General features: G+C 49.4%; 1 protein-coding gene across 3 annotated transcripts in view; it reads left to right on the plus strand.

The window, feature by feature from the left end:
• The window catches only part of LOC140133898 (tubby protein homolog), a 162,390-nt gene that overhangs the window by 91,782 nt on the left and 56,134 nt on the right, over positions 1-14,474 (plus strand). The gene's annotated exons all lie outside the window — the stretch shown is intronic.

A 14,474-nucleotide genomic window follows, 5' to 3' on the forward strand; every position in this document is an offset into this window, starting at 1 on the left:
CTGTCAGGATCAGTAACCAGCAGGATCAGTAACCAGAAGGATCAGTAACCAGCAGGATCAGTAATCAGTAGGATCAGTAACCAGCAGGATCAGTAATCAGCAGGATCAGTAACCAGCAGGATCAGTAACCAGCAGGATCAGTAACCAGCAGGATCAGTAACCAGCAGGATCAGTAATCAGCAGGATTAGTAACCAGCAGGATCAGTAACCAGCAGGATCAGTAATCAGCAGGATCAGTAACCAGCAGGATCAATAACCAGCAGGATCAGTAATCAGCAGGATCAGTAACCAGCAGGATCAGTAACCAGTAGGATCAGTAACCAGCAGGATCAGTAATCAGCAGGATCAGTAACCAGCAGGATCAGTAACCAGTAGGATTAGTAAACAGCAGGATCAGTAACCAGCAGGATCAGTAACCAGCAGATTCAGTAATCACCAGGATCAGTAACCAGCAGGATCAGTAATCAGCAGGATCAGTAACCAGCAGGATCAGTAATCAGTAGGATCAGTAACCAGCAGGATCAGTAATCAGCAGGATCAGTAACCAGCAGGATCAGTAACCAGCAGGATCAGTAACCAGCAGGTTCAGTATCTGTCAGGATCAGTAATCAGCAGGATCAATAACCAGCAGGATCAGTAATCAGCAGGATTAGTAACCAGCAGGATCAGTAACCAGCAGGATCAGTAATCAGCAGGATCAGTAACCAGCAGGATCAATAACCAGCAGGATCAGTAATCAGCAGGATCAGTAACCAGCAGGATCAGTAACCAGTAGGATCAGTAACCAGCAGGATCAGTAATCAGCAGGATCAGTAACCAGCAGGATCAGTAACCAGTAGGATCAGTAACCAGCAGGATCAGTAACCAGCAGGATCAGTAACCAGCAGGATTAGTAACCAGCAGGATCAGTAACCAGCAGGATCAGTAATCAGCAGGATCAGTAACCAGCAGGATTAGTAACCAGCAGGATCAGTAACCAGCAGGATCAGTAATCAGCAGGATCAGTAACCAGCAGGATCAGTAACCAGCAGGATCAGTAACCAGCAGGTTCAGTATCTGTCAGGATCAGTAATCAGCAGGATCAATAACCAGCAGGATCAGTAATCAGCAGGATTAGTAACCAGCAGGATCAGTAACCAGCAGGATCAGTAATCAGCAGGATCAGTAACCAGCAGGATCAATAACCAGCAGGATCAGTAATCAGCAGGATCAGTAACCAGCAGGATCAGTAACCAGTAGGATCAGTAACCAGCAGGATCAGTAATCAGCAGGATCAGTAACCAGCAGGATCAGTAACCAGTAGGATTAGTAACCAGCAGGATCAGTAACCAGCAGGATCAGTAACCAGCAGGATCAGTAACCAGCAGGATTAGTAACCAGCAGGATCAGTAACCAGCAGGATCAGTAATCAGCAGGATCAGTAACCAGCAGGATTAGTAATCAGCAGGATCAGTAACCAGCAGGATCAGTAACCAGCAGGTTCAGTATCTGTCATGATCAGTAATCAGCAGGATCAGTAATCAGCAGGATTAGTAACCAGCAGGATCAATAACCAGCAGGATTAGTAACCACCAGGATCAGTAACCAGCAGGATTAGTAACCAGCAGGATCAGTAACCAGCAGGATCAGTAATCAGCAGGATCAGTAACCACCAGGATTAGTAACCAGCAGGATCAGTAACCAGCAGGATCAATAACCAGCAGGATCAGTAATCCGCAGGATCAGTAACCAGCAGGATCAGTAATCCGCAGGATTAGTAACCAGCAGGATCAATAACCAGCAGGATTAGTAACCACCAGGATCAGTAACCAGCAGGATTAGTAACCAGCAGGATCAGTAACCAGCAGGATCAGTAATCAGCAGGATCAGTAACCAGCAGGATTAGTAACCAGCAGGATTAGTAATCAGCAGGATCAATAACCAGCAGGATCAGTAACCAGCAGGATCAGTAACCAGCAGGATTAGTAACCAGCAGGATCAGTAACCAGCAGGATCAGTAATCAGCAGGATCAATAACCAGCAGGATTAGTAACCAGCAGGATCAGTAAACAGCAGGATCAGTAACCAGCAGGTTCAGTATCTGTCATGATCAGTAATCAGCAGGATCAATAACCAGCAGGATCAGTAATCAGCAGGATCAGTAATCAGCAGGATCAGTAATCAGCAGGATCAATAACCAGCAGGATCAGTAATCAGCAGGATTAGTAACCAGCAGGATCAGTAACCAGTAGGATCAGTAACCAGCAGGATCAGTAATCAGCAGGATCAGTAACCAACAGGATCAGTAACCAGCAGGATCAGTAATTAGCAGGATCAGTAATCAGCAGGATCAATAACCAGCAGGATCAGTAATCAGCAGGATTAGTAACCAGCAGGATCAGTAACCAGTAGGATTAGTAACCAGCAGGATCAGTAACCAGCAGGATCAGTAACCAGCAGGATTAGTAACCAGCAGGATCAGTAACCAGCAGGATTAGTAACCAGCAGGATCAGTAACCAGCAGGATCAGTAACCAGCAGGATCAATAACCAGCAGGATCAGTAATCAGCAGGATTAGTAACCAGCAGGATCACTGTCCTCTCTGCAGCCAGTGTTATGTATTGTCCCTAGAGAGATGTGTAATCAGACCTCACACTGCTGTGCTCTGTGCTCTCTGCAGCCAGTGTTATGTATTGTCCCTAGAGAGATGTGTAATCAGACCTCACACTGCTGTGCTCTGTGCTCTCTGCAGCCAGTGTTATGTATTGTCCCTGGAGAGATGTGTAATCAGACCTCACACTGCTGTGCTCTGTGCTCTCTGCAGCCAGTGTTTTGTATTGTCCCTGGAGAGATGTGTAATCAGACCTCACACTGCTGTGCTCTGTGCTCTCTGCAGCCAGTGTTATGTATTGTCCCTGGAGAGATGTGTAATCAGACCTCACACTGCTGTGCTCTGTGCTCTCTGCAGCCAGTGTTATGTATTGTCCCTGGAGAGATGTGTAATCAGACATCACACTGCTGTGCTCTGTGCTCTCTGCAGCCAGTGTTATGTATTATCCCTGGAGAGATGTGTAATCAGACCTCACACTGCTGTGCTCTGTGCTCTCTGCAGCCAGTGTTATGTATTGTCCCTGGAGAGATGTGTAATCAGACCTCACACTGCTGTGCTCTGTGCTCTCTGCAGCCAGTGTTATGTATTGTCCCTGGAGAGATGTGTGATCACACCTCACACTGCTGTGCTCTGTGCTCTCTGCAGCCAGTGTTATGTACTGTCCCTGGAGAGATGTGTAATCAGACCTCACACTGCTGTGCTCTGTGCTCTCTGCAGCCAGTGTTATGTACTGTCCCTGGAGAGATGTGTAATCAGACCTCACACTGCTGTGCTCTGTGCTCCCTGCAGCCAGTGTTATGTATTGTCCCTGGAGAGATGTGTAATCAGATCTCACACTGCTGTGCTCTGTGCTCTCTGCAGCCAGTGTTATGTATTGTCCCTGGAGAGATGTGTAATCAGACCTCACACTGCTGTGCTCTGTGCTCTCTGCAGCCAGTGTTTTGTATTGTCCCTGGAGAGATGTGTAATCAGACCTCACACTGCTGTGCTCTGTGCTCTCTGCAGCCAGTGTTATGTATTGTCCCTGGAGAGATGTGTAATCAGACCTCACACTGCTGTGCTCTGTGCTCTCTGCAGCCAGTGTTATGTATTGTCCCTGGAGAGATGTGTAATCAGACATCACACTGCTGTGCTCTGTGCTCTCTGCAGCCAGTGTTATGTATTGTCCCTGGAGAGAGGTGTAATCAGACCTCACACTGCTGTGCTCTGTGCTCTCTGCAGCCAGTGTTATGTATTGTCCCTGGAGAGATGTGTAATCAGACCTCACACTGCTGTGCTCTGTGCTCTCTGCAGCCAGTGTTATGTATTGTCCCTGGAGAGATGTGTAATCAGACCTCACACTGCTGTGCTCTGTGCTCTCTGCAGCCAGTGTTATGTATTATCCCTGGAGAGATGTGTAATCAGACCTCACACTGCTGTGCTCTGTGCTCTCTGCAGCCAGTGTTATGTATTGTCCCTGGAGAGATGTGTAATCAGACCTCACACTGCTGTGCTCTGTGCTCTCTGCAGCCAGTGTTATGTATTGTCCCTGGAGAGATGTGTGATCACACCTCACACTGCTGTGCTCTGTGCTCTCTGCAGCCAGTGTTATGTACTGTCCCTGGAGAGATGTGTAATCAGACCTCACACTGCTGTGCTCTGTGCTCTCTGCAGCCAGTGTTATGTACTGTCCCTGGAGAGATGTGTAATCAGACCTCACACTGCTGTGCTCTGTGCTCTCTGCAGCCAGTGTTATGTATTGTCCCTGGAGAGATGTGTAATCAGACCTCACACTGCTGTGCTCTGTGCTCTCTGTAGCCAGTGTTATGTATTGTCCCTGGAGAGATGTGTAATCAGACCTCACACTGCTGTGCTCTGTGCTCCCTGCAGCCAGTGTTATGTATTGTCCCTGGAGAGATGTGTAATCAGATCTCACACTGCTGTGCTCTGTGCTCTCTGCAGCCAGTGTTATGTATTGTCCCTGGAGAGATGTGTAATCAGACCTCACACTGCTGTGCCCTGTACTCTCTGCAGCCAGTGTTATGTATTGTCCCTGGAGAGATGTGTAATCAGATCTCACACTGCTGTGCTCTGTGCTCTCTGCAGCCAGTGTTATGTATTGTCCCTGGAGAGATGTGTAATCAGACCTCACACTGCTGTGCTCTGTGCTCTCTGCAGCCAGTGTTATCTATTGTCCCTGAAGAGATGTGTAATCAGACCTCACACTGCTGTGCTCTGTGCTCTCTGCAGCCAGTGTTATGTATTGTCCCTGGAGAGATGTGTAATCAGACCTCACACTGCTGTGCTCTGTGCTCTCTGCAGCCAGTGTTATGTATTGTCCCTGGAGAGATGTGTAATCAGACCTCACACTGCTGTGCTCTGTGCTCTCTGCAGCCAGTGTTATGTATTGTCCCTGGAGAGATGTGTAATTAGACCTCACACTGCTGTGCTCTGTGCTCTCTGCAGCCAGTGTTATGTACTGTCCCTGGAGAGATGTGTAATCAGTCCTCACACTGCTGTGCTCTGTGCTCTCTGCAGCCTGTGTTATGTATTGTCCCTGGAGAGATGTGTAATCAGTCCTCACACTGCTGTGCTCTGTGCTCTCTGCAGCCAGTGTTATGTATTGTCCCTGGAGAGATGTGTAATCAGACCTCACACTGCTGTGCTCTGTGCTCTCTGCAGCCTGTGTTATGTATTGTCCCTGGAGAGATGTGTAATCAGTCCTCACACTGCTGTGCTCTGTGCTCTCTGCAGCCAGTGTTATGTATTGTCCCTGGAGAGATGTGTAATCAGACCTCACACTGCTGTGCTCTGTGCTCTCTGCAGCCAGTGTTATGTACTGTCCCTGGAGAGATGTGTAATCAGACCTCACACTGCTGTGCTCTGTGCTCTCTGCAGCCAGTGTTATGTATTGTCCCTGGAGAGATGTGTAATCAGACCTCACACTGCTGTGCTCTGTGCTCCCTGCAGCCAGTGTTATGTATTGTCCCTGGAGAGATGTGTAATCAGACCTCACACTGATGTGCTCTGTGCTCTCTGCAGCCAGTGTTATGTATTGTCCCTGGAGAGATGTGTAATCAGACCTCACACTGCTGTGCTCTGTGCTCTCTGCAGCCAGTGTTATGTATTGTCCCTGGAGAGATGTGTAATCAGACCTCACACTGCTGTGCTCTGTGCTCTCTGCAGCCAGTGTTATGTATTGTCCCTGGAGAGATGTGTAATCAGACCTCACACTGCTGTGCTCTGTGCTCTCGGCAGCCAGTGTTATGTATTGTCCCTGGAGAGATGTGTAATCAGACCTCACACTGCTGTGCCCTGTGCTCTCTGCAGCCAGTGTTATGTATTGTCCCTGGAGAGATGTGTAATCAGACCTCACACTGCTGTGCTCTGTTCTCTCTGCAGCCAGTGTTATGTATTGTCCCTGGAGAGATGTGTAATCAGACCTCACACTGCTGTGCTCTGTGCTCTCTGCAGCCAGTGTTATGTATGGTCCTGGAGAGATGTGTAATCAGACCTCACACTGCTGTGCTCTGTGCTCTCTGCAGCCAGTGTTATGTATTGTCCCTGGAGAGATGTGTAATCAGACCTCACACTGCTGTGCTCTGTGCTCTCTGCAGCCAGTGTTATGTATGGTCCTGGAGAGATGTGTAATCAGACCTCACACTGCTGTGCTCTGTGCTCTCTGCAGCCAGTGTTATGTATTGTCCCTGGAGAGATGTGTAATCAGACCTCACACTGCTGTGCTCTGTGCTCTCTGCAGCCAGTGTTATGTATTGTCCCTGGAGAGATGTGTAATCAGACCTCACACTGCTGTGCTCTGTGCTCTCTGCAGCCAGTGTTTTGTATTGTCCCTGGAGAGATGTGTAATCAGACCTCACACTGCTGTGTTCTGTGCTCTCTGCAGCCAGTGTTATGTATTGTCCCTGGAGAGATGTGTAATTAGACCTCACACTGCTGTGCTCTGTGCTCTCTGCAGCCAGTGTTATGTACTGTCCCTGGAGAGATGTGTAATCAGACCTCACACTGCTGTGCTCTGTGCTCTCTGCAGCCAGTGTTATGTATTGTCCCTGGAGAGATGTGTAATCAGACCTCACACTGCTGTGCTCTGTGCTCCCTGCAGCCAGTGTTATGTATTGTCCCTGGAGAGATGTGTAATCAGACCTCACACTGATGTGCTCTGTGCTCTCTGCAGCCAGTGTTATGTATTGTCCCTGGAGAGATGTGTAATCAGACCTCACACTGCTGTGCTCTGTGCTCTCTGCAGCCAGTGTTATGTATTGTCCCTGGAGAGATGTGTAATCAGACCTCACACTGCTGTGCTCTGTGCTCTCTGCAGCCAGTGTTATGTATTGTCCCTGGAGAGATGTGTAATCAGACCTCACACTGCTGTGCTCTGTGCTCTCGGCAGCCAGTGTTATGTATTGTCCCTGGAGAGATGTGTTATCAGACCTCACACTGCTGTGCCCTGTGCTCTCTGCAGCCAGTGTTATGTATTGTCCCTGGAGAGATGTGTAATCAGACCTCACACTGCTGTGCTCTGTGCCCTCTGCAGCCAGTGTTATGTATTGTCCCTGGAGAGATGTGTAATCAGACCTCACACTGCTGTGTTCTGTGCTCTCTGCAGCCAGTGTTATGTATTGTCCCTGGAGAGATGTGTAATCAGACCTCACACTGCTGTGCTCTGTGCTCTCTGCAGCCAGTGTTATGTATTGTCCCTGGAGAGATGTGTAATCAGACCTCACACTGCTGTGCTCTGTGCTCTCTGCAGCCAGTGTTATGTATTGTCCCTGGAGAGATGTGTAATCAGACCTCACACTGCTGTGCTCTGTGCTCTCTGCAGCCAGTGTTATGTACTGTCCCTGGGGAGATGTGTAATCAGACCTCACACTGCTGTGCTCTGTGCTCTCTGCAGCCAGTGTTATGTACTGTCCCTGGACAGATGTGTAATCAGACCTCACACTGCTGTGCTCTGTGCTCTCTGCAGCCAGTGTTATGCATTGTCCCTGGAGAGATGTGTAATCAGACCTCACACTGCTGTGCTCTGTGCTCTCTGCAGCCAGTGTTATGTATTGTCCCTGGAGAGATGTGTAATCAGACCTCACACTGCTGTACTCTGTGCTCTCTGCAGCCAGTGTTACGTCTTGTCCCTGGAGAGATGTGTAATCAGACCTCACACTGCTGTGCTCTGTGCTCTCTGCAGCCAGTGCTATGTATTGTCCCTGGAGAGATGTGTAATCAGACCTCACACTGCTGTGCTCTGTGCTCTCTGCAGCCAGTGTTATGTATTGTCCCTGGAGAGATGTGTAATCAGACCTCACACTGCTGTGCTCTGTGCTCTCTGCAGCCAGTGTTATGTATTGTCCCTGGAGAGATGTGTAATCAGACCTCACACTGCTGTGCTCTGTGCTCTCTGCAGCCAGTGTTATGTATTGTCCCTGGAGAGATGTGTAATCAGACCTCACACTGCTGTGCTCTGTGCTCTCTGCAGCCAGTGTTATGTATTGTCCCTGGAGAGATGTGTAATCATACCTCACACTGCTGTGCTCTGTGCTCTCTGCAGCCAGTGTTATGTATTGCCCCTGGAGAGATGTGTAATCAGACCTCACACTGCTGTGCTCTGTGCTCTCTGCAGCCAGTGTTATGTATTGTCCCTGGAGAGATGTGTAATCATACCTCACACTGCTGTGCTCTGTACTCTCTGCAGCCAGTGTTATGTATTGCCCCTGGAGAGATGTGTAATCAGACCTCACACTGCTGTGCTCTGTGCTCTCTGCAGCCAGTGTTATGTATTGTTCCTGGAGAGATGTGTAATCAGACCTCACACTGCTGTGCTCTGTGCTCTCTGCAGCCAGTGTTATGTATTATCCCTGGAGAGATGTGTAATCAGCCCTTACACTGCTGTGCTCTGTGCTCTCTGCAGCCAGTGTTATGTATTGTCCCTGGAGAGATGTGTAATCATACCTCACACTGCTGTGCTCTGTGCTCTCTGCAGCCAGTGCTATGTATTGTCCCTGGAGAGATGTGTAATCAGACCTCACACTGCTGTGCTCTGTGCTCTCTGCAGCCAGTGTTATGTATTGTCCCTGGAGAGATGTGTAATCAGACCTCACACTGCTGTGCTCTGTGCTCTCTGCAGCCAGTGTTATGTATTGTCCCTGGAGAGATGTGTAATCAGACCTCACACTGCTGTGCTCTGTGCTCTCTGCAGCCAGTGTTATGTATTGTCCCTGGAGAGATGTGTAATCAGACCTCACACTGCTGTGCTCTGTGCTCTCTGCAGCCAGTGTTATGTACTGTCCCTGGAGAGATGTGTAATCAGACCTCACACTGCTGTGCTCTGTGCTCTCTGCAGCCAGTGTTATGTACTGTCCCTGGAGAGATGTGTAATCAGACCTCACACTGCTGTGCTCTGTGCTCTCGGCAGCCAGTGTTATGTATTGTACATGGAGAGATGTGTAATCACACCTCACACTGCTGTGCACTGTGCTCTCTGCAGCCAGTGTTATGTATTGTCCCTGGAGAGATGTGTGATCAGACCTCACACTGCTGTGCTCTGTGCTCTCTGCAGCGAGTGTTATGTATTGTCCCTGGAGAGATGTGTAATCAGACCTCACACTGCTGTGCTCTGTGCTCTCTGGAGCCAGTGTTATGTATTGTCCCTGGAGAGATGTGTAATCAGACCTCACACTGCTGTGCTCTGTCCTCTCTGCAGCCAGTGTTATGTATTGTCCCTGGAGAGATGTGTAATCAGACCTCACACTGCTGTGCTCTGTGCTCTCTGCAGCCAGTGTTATGTACTGTCCCTGGAGAGATGTGTAATCAGACCTCACACTGCTGTGCTCTATGCTCTCTGCAGCCAGTGTTATGTATTGTCCCTGGAGAGATGTGTAATCAGGCCTCACACTGCTGTGCTCTGTGCTCTCTGCAGCCAGTGTTATGTATTGTCCCTGGAGAGATGTGTAATCAGACCTCACACTGCTGTGCTCTGTGCTCTCTGCAGCCAGTGTTATGTATTGTTCCTGGAGAGATGTGTAATCAGACCTCACACTGCTGTGCTCTGTGCTCTCTGCAGCCAGTGTTATGTGCTGTCCCTGGAGAGATGTGTAATCAGACCTCACACTGCTGTGCTCTGTGCTCTCTGCAGCCAGTGTTATGTACTGTCCCTGGAGAGATGTGTAACCAGACCTCACACTGCTGTGCTCTCTGCAGCCAGTGTTATGTACTGTCCCTGGAGAGATGTGTAATCAGACCTCACACTGCTGTGCTCTGTGCTCTGTGCAGCCAGTGTTATGTATTGTCCCTGGTGAGATGTGTAATCAGACCTCACACTGCTGTGCTCTGTGCTCTCTGCAGCCAGTGTTATGTATTGTCCCTGGTGAGATGTGTAATCAGACCTCACACTGCTGTGCTCTGTGCTCTCTGCAGCCAGTGTTATGTATTGTCCCTGGATACATGTATAATCAGACCTCACACTGCTGTTCTCTGTGCTCTCTGCAGCCAGTGTTATGTACTGTCCCTGGAGAGATGTATAATCAGACCTCACACTGCTGTGCTCTGTGCTCTCTGCAGCCAGTGTTATGTACTGTCCCTGGAGAGATGTGTAATCAGGCGTCACACTGCTGTGCTCTGTGCTCTCTGCAGCCAGTGCTATGTATTGTCCCTGGAGAGATGTGTAATCAGATCTCACACTGCTGTGCTCTGTGCTCTCTGCAGCCAGTGTTATGTATTGTCCCTGGAGAGATGTGTAATCAGACCTCACACTGCTGTGCTCTGTGCTCTCTGCAGCCAGTGTTATGTATTGTCCCTGGAGAGATGTGTAATCAAACCTCACACTGCTGTGCTCTGTGATCTCTGCAGCCAGTGTTATGTACTGTCCCTGGAGAGATGTGTAATCAGACCTCACACTGCTGTGCTCTGTGCTCTCTGCAGCCAGTGTTATGTATTGTCCCTGGAGAGATGTGTAATCAGACCTCACACTGCTGTGCTCTGTGCTCTCTGCAGCCAGTGTCATGTATCGTCCCTGGAGAGATGTGTAATCAGACCTCACACTGCTGTGCTCTGTGCTCTCTGCAGCCAGTGTTATGTATTGTCCCTGGAGAGATGTGTAATCAGACCTCACACTGCTGTGCTCTGTGCTCTCTGCAGCCAGTGTTATGTATTGTCCCTGGAGAGATGTGTAATCAGACCTCACACTGCTGTGCTCTGTGCTCTCTGCAGCCAGTGTTATGTATTATCCCTGGAGAGATGTGTAATCAGACCTCACACTGCTGTGCTCTGTGCTCTCTGCAGCCAGTGTTATGTATGGTCCCTGGAGAGATGTGTAATCAGACCTCACACTGCTGTGCTCTGTGCTCTCTGCAGCCAGTGTTATGTACTGTCCCTGGAGAGATGTGTAATCAGACCTCACACTGCTGTGCTCTGTGCTCTCTGCTCTCTGCAGCCAGTGTTATGTATTGTCCCTGGAGAGATGTGTAATCAGACCTCACACTGCTGTGCTCTGTGCTCTCTGCAGCCAGTGTTATGTATTGTCCCTGGAGAGATGTGTGATCAGACCTCACACTGCTGTGCTCTGTGCTCTCTGCAGCCAGTGTTATGTACTGTCCCTGGAGAGATGTGTAATCAGACCTCACACTGCTGTGCTCTGTGCTCTCTGCAGCCATTGTTATGTATTGTCCCTGGAGAGATGTGTAATCAGACCTCACACTGCTGTGCTCTGTGCTCTCTGCAGCCAGTGTTATGTGTTGTCCCTGGAGAGATGTGTAATCAGACCTCACACTGCTGTGCTCTGTACTCTCTTCAGCCAGTGTTATGTATTGTCCCTGGAGAGATGTGTAATCAGACCTCACACTGCTGTGCTCTGTCCTCTCTGCAGCCAGTGTTATGTATTGTTCCTGGAGAGATGTGTAATCAGACCTCACACTGCTGTGCTCTGTGCTCTCTGCAGCCAGTGTAATGTATTGTCCCTGAAGAGATGTGTAATCAGACCTCACACTGCTGTGCTCTGTGCTCTCTGCAGCCAGTGTTATGTATTGTCCCTGGGGAGATGTGTAATCAGACCTCACACTGCTGTGCTCTGTGCTCTCTGCAGCCAGTGTTATGTATTGTCCCTGGAGAGATGTGTAATCAGACCTCACACTGCTGTGCTCTGTGCTCTGTGCAGCCAGTGTTATGTATTGTCCTGGAGAGATGTGTAGTCAGACCTTACACTGCTGTGCTCTGTGCTCTCTGCAGCCAGTGTTATGTATTATCCCTGGAGAGATGTGTAATCAGACCTCACACTGCTGTGCTCTGTGCTCTCTGCAGCCAGTGTTATGTATTGTCCCTGGAGAGATGTGTAATCAGACCTCACACTGCTGTGCTCTGTGCTCTCTGCAGCCAGTGCTATGTATTGTCCCTGGAGAGATGTGTAATCAGACCTCACACTGCTGTGCTCTGTGTTCTCTGCAGCCAGTGTTATGTATTCTCCCTGGAGAGATGTGTAATCAGACCTCACACTGCTGTGCTCTGTGCTCTCTGCAGCCAGTGTTATGTATTGTCCCTGGAGAGATGTGTAATCAGACCTCACACTGCTGTGCTCTGTGCTCTCTGCAGCCAGTGTTATGTATTGTCCCTGGAGAGATGTGTAATCAGACCTCACACTGCTGTGCTCTGTGCTCTCTGCAGCCAGTGTTATGTATTGTCCCTGGAGAGATGTGTAATCAGACCTCACACTGCTGTGCTCTGTGCTCTCTGCAGCCAGTGTTATGTACTGTCCCTGGAGAGATGTGTAATCAGACCTCACACTCCTGTGCTCTGTGCTCTCTGCAGCCAGTGCTATGTATTGTCCCTGGAGAGATGTGTAATCAGACCTCACACTGCTGTGCTCTGTGTTCTCTGCAGCCAGTGTTATGTATTCTCCCTGGAGAGATGTGTAATCAGACCTCACACTGCTGTGCTCTGTGCTCTCTGCAGCCAGTGTTATGTATGGTCCCTGGAGAGATGTGTAATCAGACCTCACACTGCTGTGCTCTGTGCTCTCTGCAGCCAGTGTTATGTACTGTCCCTGGAGAGATGTGTAATCAGACCTCACACTGCTGTGCTCTGTGCTCTCTGCTCTCTGCAGCCAGTGTTATGTATTGTCCCTGGAGAGATTTGTAATCAGACCTCACACTGCTGTGCTCTGTGCTCTCTGCAGCCAGTGTTATGTATTGTCCCTGGAGAGATGTGTAATCAGACCTCACACTGCTGTGCTCTGTGCTCTCTGCAGCCAGTGTTATGTACTGTCCCTGGAGAGATGTGTAATCAGACCTCACACTCCTGTGCTCTGTGCTCTCTGCAGCCAGTGTTATGTATTGTCCCTGGAGAGATGTGTAATCAGACCTCACACTGCTGTGCTCTGTGCTCTCTGCAGCCAGTGTTATGTATTGTCCCTGGAGAGATGTGTAATCAGACCTCACACTGCTGTGCTCTGTGCTCTCTGCAGCCAGTGTTATGTATTGTCCCTGGAGAGATGTGTAATCAGACCTCACACTGCTGTGCTCTGTGCTCCCTGCAGCCAGTGTTATGTATTGTCTCTGGAGAGATGTGTAATCAGACCTCACACTGCTGTGCTCTGTGCTCTCTGCAGCCAGTGTTATGTGTTGTCCCTGGAGAGATGTGTAATCAGACTTCACACTGCTGTGCTCTGTACTCTCTTCAGCCAGTGTTATGTATTGTCCCTGGAGAGATGTGTAATCAGACCTCACACTGCTGTGCTCTGTCCTCTCTGCAGCCAGTGTTATGTACTGTTCCTGGAGAGATGTGTAATCAGACCTCACACTGCTGTGCTCTGTGCTCTGTGCTCTCTGCAGCCAGTGTTATGTATTGTCCCTGGAGAGATGTGTAATCATACCTCACACTGCTGTGCTCTGTGCTCTCTGCAGCCAGTGTTATGTACTGTCCCTGGAGAGATGTGTAATCAGACCTCACACTGCTGTGCTCTGTGCTCTCTGCAGCCAGTGTTATGTATTGTCCCTGGAGAGATGTGTAATCAGACCTCACACTGCTGTGCTCTGTGCTCTCTGCAGCCAGTGTTATGTACTGTCCCTGGAGAGATGTGTAATCAGACCTCACACTGCTGTGCTCTGTGCTCTCTGCAGCCAGTGTTATGTATTGTCCCTGGAGAGATGTGTAATCAGACCTCACACTGCTGTGCTCTGTGCTCTCTGCAGCCAGTGTTATGTATTGTCCCTGGAGAGATGTGTAATCAGACCTCACACTGCTGTGCTCTGTGCTCTCTGCAGCCAGTGTTATGTATTGTCCCTGGAGAGATGTGTAATCAGACCTCACACTGCTGTGCTCTGTGCTCTCTGCAGCCAGTGCTATGTATTGTCCCTGGAGAGATGTGTAATCAGACCTCACACTGCTGTGCTCTGTGCTCTCTGCAGCCAGTGTTATGTATTGTCCCTGGAGAGATGTGTAATCAGACCTCACACTGCTGTGCTCTGTGCTCTCTGCAGCCAGTGTTATGTATTGTCCCTGGAGAGATGTGTGATCACACCTCACACTGCTGTGCTCTGTGCTCTCTGCAGCCAGTGTTATGTATTGTCCCTGGAGAGATGTGTGATCACACCTCACACTGCTGTGCTCTGTGCTCTCTGCAGCCAGTGTTATGTACTGTCCCTGGAGAGATGTGTAATCAGACCTCACACTGCTGTGCTCTGTGCTCTCTGCAGTCAGTGTTATGTACTGTCCCTGGAGAGATGTGTAATCAGACCTCACACTCCTGTGCTCTGTGCTCTCTGCAGCCAGTGTTATGTACTGTCCCTGGAGAGATGTGTAATTAGACCTCACACTGCTGTGCTCTGTGCTCTCTGCAGCCAGTGTTATGTACTGTCCCTGGAGAGATGTGTAATCAGACCTCACACTGCTGTGCTCTGTGCTCTCT

Source organism: Engystomops pustulosus, chromosome 5, assembly GCF_040894005.1.
Source record: "Engystomops pustulosus chromosome 5, aEngPut4.maternal, whole genome shotgun sequence".
Lineage (NCBI taxonomy): Eukaryota > Metazoa > Chordata > Amphibia > Anura > Leptodactylidae > Engystomops > Engystomops pustulosus.